Raw genomic sequence first — 9,283 nt, 5'->3', positions numbered from 1 at the left:
CTTCCCTTTTCTCTACCCCCTTCTATCGATTGTATAATAATAATAATAATAATTGTAACTTAGAAAAGAGTTGTGTAAGTGCATACAATGCTAAAAATAGGTTACTATATATTTAGGTTTTGTGCAAAGGAAAATACGTTAGTCTCAATTATGCCCTGTGTCTTTAGTTTCTCTCACAAATTACCTTTGATATATATATATATATATATTTTTTTTTCCATTAGTGGATTCATGTTGTGACTCTTGCTCTTTCAAGGTTGATTTGTTTTGTAGTAAGATGCCTCTTCTTCTGTCTTTCCTTCAGTAGGAACTGATTTTTTTTTCATCACCCTTGTATTGGAACTGATTTTGTTTTCACCACCCTGTATTTGATCATCACACTACTAAATAAATATTTTTTTTTGATCGGTAAATGTTAGTTGTTAGATTAGCACCTATGAGAAAAAACCTTCTCACTCTTGGCAAAGCACCTAAATACTTGCACTCTTTTAATTTAACTCCTTTAAGGAGAATTGAACCCATGATCACCCTAGGGACTAGGTCCTAAAGAAAACATGGTGGCCAACCAAGCTAGGCCTAATTGGTTACTAAATAATCATTCTATAAGTTCTAATCTATCTTGCTTTCTAGTTAAAATAAAATGACTGACTCTGACACTCTTTCAGTTTATTAACCATGTTAGTTATATGAATAATATTGCCAAAAAGTGTTCTCATCAAAAAACTAGAAAAATTGAAAAAATCGACTTATATCACCATGCCTGCATCTCATAAGTTCATGAAATGCTGCAATACTTTTTACCAAATTAAGTTATTATCGATTCCAATAATTTGACATTCCATTAATATGGACATGAAAGATCAACAATTGTAAACACAATAACATTGCTTCGGAACTAGGGGTGCAGTGATATCATCGCACCGCCCTATTCCATTGTAACGAGTTTCGCAATCTTTCCTGCAACGGTCTTCACCCTTACATTGCCAACCCGCATCACATTTTTTTGCTTTTACCTTGACCACCATCTTTTCATCTGTATAGATTCACAACTGTGAGAAATAGATATATATATATATATATATAGAGTGATGTGTGAAAGTGAAGACAAATAAATTGTGCAAGTGAATATTTAACCTGGAGTCTTAAGCTATTAGGCCTAGTTTGGCATAATACAAAAAAGTCAAAAAATCATTATTCTATTTAAGTCACATTATCTCATTTAAATCACATCATCTCTTTACTACATCACTTCAAACCAAATCCATATTTTACGTTTTTTCGTAAAAAATCAAAAAATACATTTATTTAGATCATCCCAAATAACCCCTAGTGTGATGTGTGTGCTAGTAAAGTTGGTGTGTGCTTGTGTTATTATGACATGAGTGCTTGAGTTGTGCTAGTAAAGTTTTATGTTTTTCTTCTTTGGTTATGGTACCAAAAAATGTTTTTAAAAATTCACTCAGAGTGATAGATCAATGATGTATATTTGAAATTGTTGTGGCACTATTTATGCAGCAAATCTTGACCATGCATTTAAAATTTTAGATATTTTTTGAATGATTTTTTTGAATTTATAGCATTGTTGTTTTATTTTTGTATTAAAAGTGATCTTGTGTACTATTGAAATTATCTATGGAGGGCGCAAGATTATATATGAAGCATATAAAAAGAATAAATGAAAGAGATAAGGAAAAGTTACTAATAAATTGTATTTTACTCTTAAAATTATTATCAAGTCCTATCAAATTTCAATATGGACAACCAAGTTTTATTTGTTATAAAATATTCCAAAAGATTCATTGTTTTATAATGGTGTATTTTATCTCAATTTTACCCATCTCATTTAATATGAACAACAATTTTAACATAATTAAAATTAAAAAATTTAATTGTAAGAATTATTATTATTATGTTTAAAAAGTCATAAATAACAATTGAATCAAAACAATTTTAGTATAAAATGTATCATTTTTTGTTATTTCAAATTATGAATTTTTGTAGTAGTGTAAACAATCTAAAAGGTTAAATTCAATTAAAATTCTAAAAAATTATGAAAAATAATACTATGACAAATTCATATATTTTTCATTGCATGAGTTAGTTGATGAATCTTATACTTATACTTTTGTTCATGAAAATTTATTTAATTTCAAGAATTAAAAATATTTTGTTATAATATTTTAAATAAATTAAAATTATTTATGAATTTTTTTTGGTTCATATTTTATTGAGAAAAATAAAAATAAAATAAAACATACTATTTTGAATAATTTAACTTTTTTATAACAATTTATAAAATAAAAAAGAAAATATGACTTATTAATTCATATTGAAACTTGATATAATTCAATAGTAATTTTGAAAATAAAATAGAACTTATTAGTAATTTTTTATTGTGCTTTATGATTTTTTTAAAGGGCATTTATTCATAAATTCCTCTTCATCTAATTGTGTTCCACTTAATCAAAATTACTTTCTTATGTTTCGATAAGTCTTATGGGATATAGTTACCAAAATATCCCTAATAATAGTAGGGTGAAACGCGTATTAATGTTCTTGTTAACAGTGTGAACATTCTATGATGTAAACATTCACATTGTCAACATTCTCATTTACATTGCCAAATTTATCAAATGTGAATGTTCACATCACCAAGTTACTAAGAGTTCAAAAAAATATTTGTAAGAGTAAAACTGTCCATAAAATATCTTAAATATGAGGATTAGGATTTGGTGGATCAAATATCCAAAATAATAGGACTTATTAGAATATAAGAATATCTTATGGACTAATTGGTATATAACTACTTAAAAGAGGATTTTCTAATAAATTTTCTTTTTTACAATATCATGATTTTTACAATTAAAAATATAATTTTACTTGGATTAAAAAATTTATGAAATTGTTGTTCATATTAAGTGAGGGGTTGAATTGACATAACATACACCATTATGCAGTAATGAATCTTTTAAAAATATTTTATGAAAAATAAGACTTATCTATATTGAAACTTAATAAAACTAAATAATAATTTTAGAGGCAAAATATAATTTATTGATAATTTTTCTAAGAAATAAATCGAAAATAAATACCAGAGATGAAGAGTAGGAGGGAGAGCAAAAGGCACAAGGCGAAAAGTTTTCCCATGTTTGTAGATAATTAGACAATGGCTTTCTTGCTCTTTTTATAGACTAAAGAAGTCATTTTTATCCATTAAAAAACACAAGTAATTATAAAAATGCCTTTTGGTGCAAAATTACCATATGTGAGCTGGTCAACATACTGTAAAGTATTTTTAAGTATTAACTAGTAAATGTTTTCCCCAAAAAATGGTAATACCATACCACTATTAAGGCAATCCTCATAGACATATAGTCCAGCACAGTCAAAATTTCAAAAATCTTTTTTTATTTTATTTTAATGGTAAGTGAAATTGTTTGATTTAGGTAAGTGAACTTTATTGTTTAGGCCTTGTTTGAGAGGTTGCTAAATTAATTAAAAAGTCAAAAGATATCAAAAAGTCATATAAAAAAGTTAAAGATTCGAAAATTCAAAAATTCATTCTCAAATATTATTATTATTTTTTATTTTTTACACCTTATATTTTAGCTAAAAAATACTAAAAACGTTATTTTCAAACAAACCCTTAATTAAACTATTATCATAATCTTAAGAATTTTGTTGACGACTGCTTTTCAATGTTTTGAAAATCAGACTAGTGAGAAAACCGAAAAAGTGACCGAGCGGACAAGTCTTTGGTTCAATTGTGGGTGAATTATAATTGAACCATGATGTCATAAATATATTAAAATTTATAAATATAGAAAATATAAATATTAAAATTCCAAAATAATAAATAATAAACAATTACAAAAAAAAAAATTTATTAGAATTTATTTTACGTTTTTATACATTGATTTTTAGTAAAATTAATTAAGATAATATTGAATATATAATATATATACTTATTACATTGTCAACAATTGTGTTGATCGCTTAGTAGTTAGAGTGCTTGTTTCTCATGCATTGAATCTTCAATTCTTTAAATTTGGCCGGTTATGATGACCCATTACATGTTCAACTAGAGGGTTTTTCAGTTCTCACAAATATGGCCAGTTTTGGGCATTAAACAGTTTTAGAGGTCTAGATGAACCGGTCAATCCTGTCTGATTTCCTAAACATTGTTGCTTTTGGCCCTTGTTTTTAAGTTTAAATTAGTTGTACATTGTAATGCCTCAACTTTTATTACTCGGATAATATTACCTTTTTTCTTTAAGTCAGTCCATTTCAATAATAACAAATATCAAAGATATTTAAGAAGATATAAATTACAATGTTCTCTCTTGTGTATATGTAATGAAATACAATACACGTCCATAGGCGTTATGTTATCAATTGCAAAAAAACGAAATATATAAAAGGGAATAACCCTTTTTACAACACATTGGCATTTTGCCTGCATTTGAAAGGCCCCATGGCCTACAATTAATAGAATTCAAGTCTCGAACAACTCTTCACTCCATACCTGAAAAATAATTAGCAACGTGGGATGAACACAAAAGTCCAGTAAGAATCCCAATAATCCTAATTAATAGCAACATATAGATATCTATAATTATGAATGCTCCACATATATACATATATATATATATATATAGGATATGTGACATTTCATACTTCAAAATATACTTATATAAATACAATTTTTCAAAAGATCCTCTTTAACATAACAAGAAACAAAGGCTAGTTCTTACCTTTCAAAACTTTTCATTTACATTTAAAAGAAATCTCCACCATTCATCACATTACCATGATCTCCTAAGATCGATCTAAACAATATACTCATCCTACATTCCAACTCATTAGGGCTACAAAGGCAATTACTATGTATTATGGCCTTAAACACAAGTGTAAAATGAATTTTCACAAATACATATATATATATATATATATGTATTTAAGCAACAATAGACGTGCCAACACGCATTACGATATTTTACTGATCACAAGCATGAAAAGCCAATAATGCATCCCTTTTTATCATAACACAAGTATGAAAATACACAACGCGTAATTAACACATAACGGACCCTGGCTTTGTCAAGCCATAACCATCACAACCCACTCTACCGAGCGCGAACCGGAGGGGTGAGGAACCCATTTCAAAGAGCCAAACTTTATCGGACCTCAAGCTAGAGGAGAGAGGAACCTGTTCACACTTTACTGGATACGAACTGAAGGGGAAAGGAACCCATATCAAAGCGCCAAACTTTATCAGGCGCAAATCCGGAGGAAAGAGGAACCCATATCAATGCGCATTTTCATTCAACTCAACAATTGGCTCATTATTCCAAGTTTCACAAATTATTTAACAACGTTAATACCATCCTTTACCGATGGCCAAGGACACAGTCTCATAAACAACAGGTAACAAGTCCATGAATTCAATTTTATCCTCTTGATTTAGATTTTATCAACATTTATACGTTACATAACTTTCATCCTTCAACTCCAATTAATTCAACTTTCAATTCACGTTGTTTTCAAAACTTATAATTAAAGTATCTTTCATCACTACCATCCCATCTTTATGATTCAATTCAAAATATTCAAATTTGGTTAAACAAATAGTAATTCGTCACGAATACAATTATTCACTTGTTTTAAAGAAAAAAATCTCCAACTTCACTTGTTTTAAAGAAAAAAATTGCCAATAGTAATTCGTCACGAATCCAATTAAATGTTTTATTGATTTCCAAAATTTATCTTCCCTTCTCTTCAAACTCCCAATACACACAATAAATCGTCTCACCTTTCTCATTAATTATCAAAAGTCAACTAGTAATTTATTTTCAAAATCCAACACATATGTAACACAAATTAATCCCATCTCTCAAACAAATAAATAACCAAAGGATTTGGGACTTTTCATCATCACACTCATAAACGAGATTAACCAATCCAAAAATCTTTCATACACACAACATTTACCAACACCCTTCTTATTTCTCCGAAATTTCAATTTTTCAACAATTATTACAACTTAACAATTATAAAATCATAGATAACAATTAACACAAATTAAACTTCATGATGACTTTCTTTATTTTCTTACATACCCATTTTCACAATGTAATACACAATACCCCATATTGTTCAAATAAAATTGAATAATCAAATTTTCCCTCTTTCTCATAACCCATAAATAATTAATTAGGGCTTTTTACTCTAATCCTTTTAAACATTTTTCCTCAACTATACAATCTCATCTATTGACAACAAAACACAAGATTTAACTCTAGATCACAAAATCCTAACTCTCATCACATGTTTTTCAAAAATACCCAACAAATCAAGTTTTTAATGCAATAAAAACTACCATATGTCTATCTATAACGAGGTATTGACAAGGAGCAAAAAAACTCCTACCTCAAAGAGAGAAGATGAGAAAACTCTAAAAATCAACTTTGCCGGAATTTGATCTCCACCGGTCAAAACGTAGCTCTTGAGACGCTAGCCATTTTTGTATTAAAATCTCGCTTGATCTTTATAAATCGAAGAAAATGTGAAATTTGGTGAGAGTTTAGAGAGAAGGGAGAGAAGAGAAGTTACAGAGAGAGAGAGTGATGAGAAATGGTCAAAAAGAGAGAGAATGGTCTTATTTGAGTGAAAAGGGAACATAAATCAATATCTGGACGGGCAAAATCCGCTCAAGCGGATCAACTTGGGGAAAAAAAGGCTTTCTCGCGAAATCCGCACGTGCGGATTTGACCAGACAGCTTTTGCTGGATGACTTGAAACAGGTGTATCTCCCATGTTTGGAAATGGAATATGGTCAATTTTGTGTCTAAATTGAAGCCCCAGAAATAAGCTTTCCAATGGTTCTAACCTCACATCAAGATTCAAAATGTGGAGAAAGAAAAAAGCAAAAGAGTGAACACTACTCAAAATAAAAAAATTCGAATTGGGCATTCTTGGTCTAATCTTACCCAACGAGCATGTTAACTCATCAATCAAGACTCCAAACAATGAGGAGGTCTCAATTATAATAACTATAAGGTTAAATGCAACCCACAACTATTCAATAGTCCAAAAAAAATAAAAAATTGTAAGTACAAGGTAACAGTTACCACTTAACAAGTCGGGTCTAAGACCTGAGACACTACAACATTCTACAAACAAAAAAAAAAAATGTTACAAAAATTAGATAATTATTTTAAACTATTTTAGTCAATGTTCTTAACACACTCGTTAATAAAACTTGTTTTAGGAAGCCTAGGTGGTAGTGGGTCTGCTCACATGTCCAACTCAAATTTGACTTGCCCCTCTCGTTTGTCCAGATTGTATGATTAATTTACACTCTTAGAATGAGGAACCAAGAACACAATTCCAAATTTATTTTTAAAAAAATGAGCCTTTACCTCATATATCTATTAAAACCATTTTGGTAGGCAAAGGCAATAATATCTGCTTGAATTCTATATGAAAACATATATATCCACTACCGGTGGTGGTTTCTGTCCTATCTGAAATTGGACTGGAGCATATTGTTGGGATTCTGTGGATTAACCACAGAGCCCACGTCTACAGAAACCCACATTGATGATCTGAACCGTCAAAATGTAGAGCTCGTCGAGTACTTTATCTTTGTAAAAAATTACATTGATCGGATATCGATAGTTACTTGATTAGATCAAATTTGTATCAACGGTAATTATGACTTGAAAAATAAATTGTTCATACAAATGTAATTTGATCAAGTGGCTACTAATATCCGATCAATGTAATTTTTTACAGAGATAAAATACTCGACGATTCTTACATATTAAATAATTTGGATTATTGAGACCTAATAATAGGCCCACAATGGGTCGGATTGGACCGTCTAGTTGAACTAGCCAACTGGAGATAATCCAACCCCTCCACTAACATAATTTCTAAAAGAAAAATAATATACAGGCTCATTTTTAGACCTATTTTATAGATCCAATAATGTGTAAGAAAGATAATTAGTTGATAATTAAAAAAGATATAACAGAAAAAGTTGCCTTAAATATTTTATTTAATTGCCACATTATTAGATGTAGAACGTGAGTTTAATTTTTTAGTTTGTATAACACACTATAATTCTCACTTGAGTACATAATTATAAGTTGTTATAAATTGTTGACCGTCTGTTCTTGCAAGTGTATTCTTGTATAATGATAGATTTCATTCTAACAATCATTTAAATAATTTATTTATTAAATGATAACATATTATTGTTAGAATAATCTTCTGTGTAAAATAAATAACTTGAAACTAAATCAAGTAAATAAAAATAAATTACTTACAGAATTTATTTACCGATGTGAATACATACAAAAATGATTAAGTCAAGTGTGTGACACTTTGTTTTTAAGACAGATTCGCCCCACTTCGGTGCTTACGGATAAATGACGTCTATCTCCCAAGATACAATGATTTACACAGATTGTAGTAGCACTCCAAACAATCTATACGGCGAACTAGAACCTATGTTCTATACTCTCTGAATTTTCTCTAAATAACTAAAATGAAGAATAATGCAAACAGAGCAAAAACGAGAAGGGAACAAATTTTTCTGGATGTTTCAGGACGTGAAAATCTGTTGGAAATGAATATGAATTTATAGGCAAACTGGTGGTTGTTGGACAGATCCGAACAGGTAGGTTTTTGAATTGAACAGGTGCAAACAACCTGAACAAATATGGAATTTAAACTGAACAGATGCAAAACTGTTTGAACCCAGTTTTGAATCTGTCTGGAAAATCGAATCTGTTTGGTGCAATTGTAACCTGTTTGAACCTACTAGACTGCTGGAAATTGGAATAGAGAAGGGCTCTGTTTGGACAAAAAAAATTAGCCCAAAATTTAAATTAATTTTGTTAAGAAATCCAAATAATTTTCCTATAAGAATTTGAAAAAATTCAAATAAATTTTGTCCAAAAAATTAAGGTTAGGACCCAACCTACAATCTACACCTCACACCCGAAGTCAACTCAGCCGGATGGCCAGCGACGTGCGTGTGGTGATTTGAGCCAAGGCTCACTTTGTCTATAACTCCTCCCTTCTACAAACTTGGAATGCCCCCTTGGGGTCCAACCCAAGTTTGTCCACTCAGAATTTACATACTCACAAAAGCTCTTTTCAAGTTTCAATATGGGACAACCATTTCAAAGAAACCCACATTTAATTCTTTAATTGTCAATTTCACGAATCCGAAAACGACGTCAACTTCTTATTCACTCATAAATGGTTTTGA

This window comes from Camellia sinensis, chromosome 2 (assembly GCF_055761805.1).
Source record: "Camellia sinensis isolate YWXY chromosome 2, ASM5576180v1, whole genome shotgun sequence".
Taxonomy (NCBI): Eukaryota; Viridiplantae; Streptophyta; class Magnoliopsida; order Ericales; family Theaceae; genus Camellia; species Camellia sinensis.
This window is presented reverse-complemented; position numbering follows the sequence as displayed.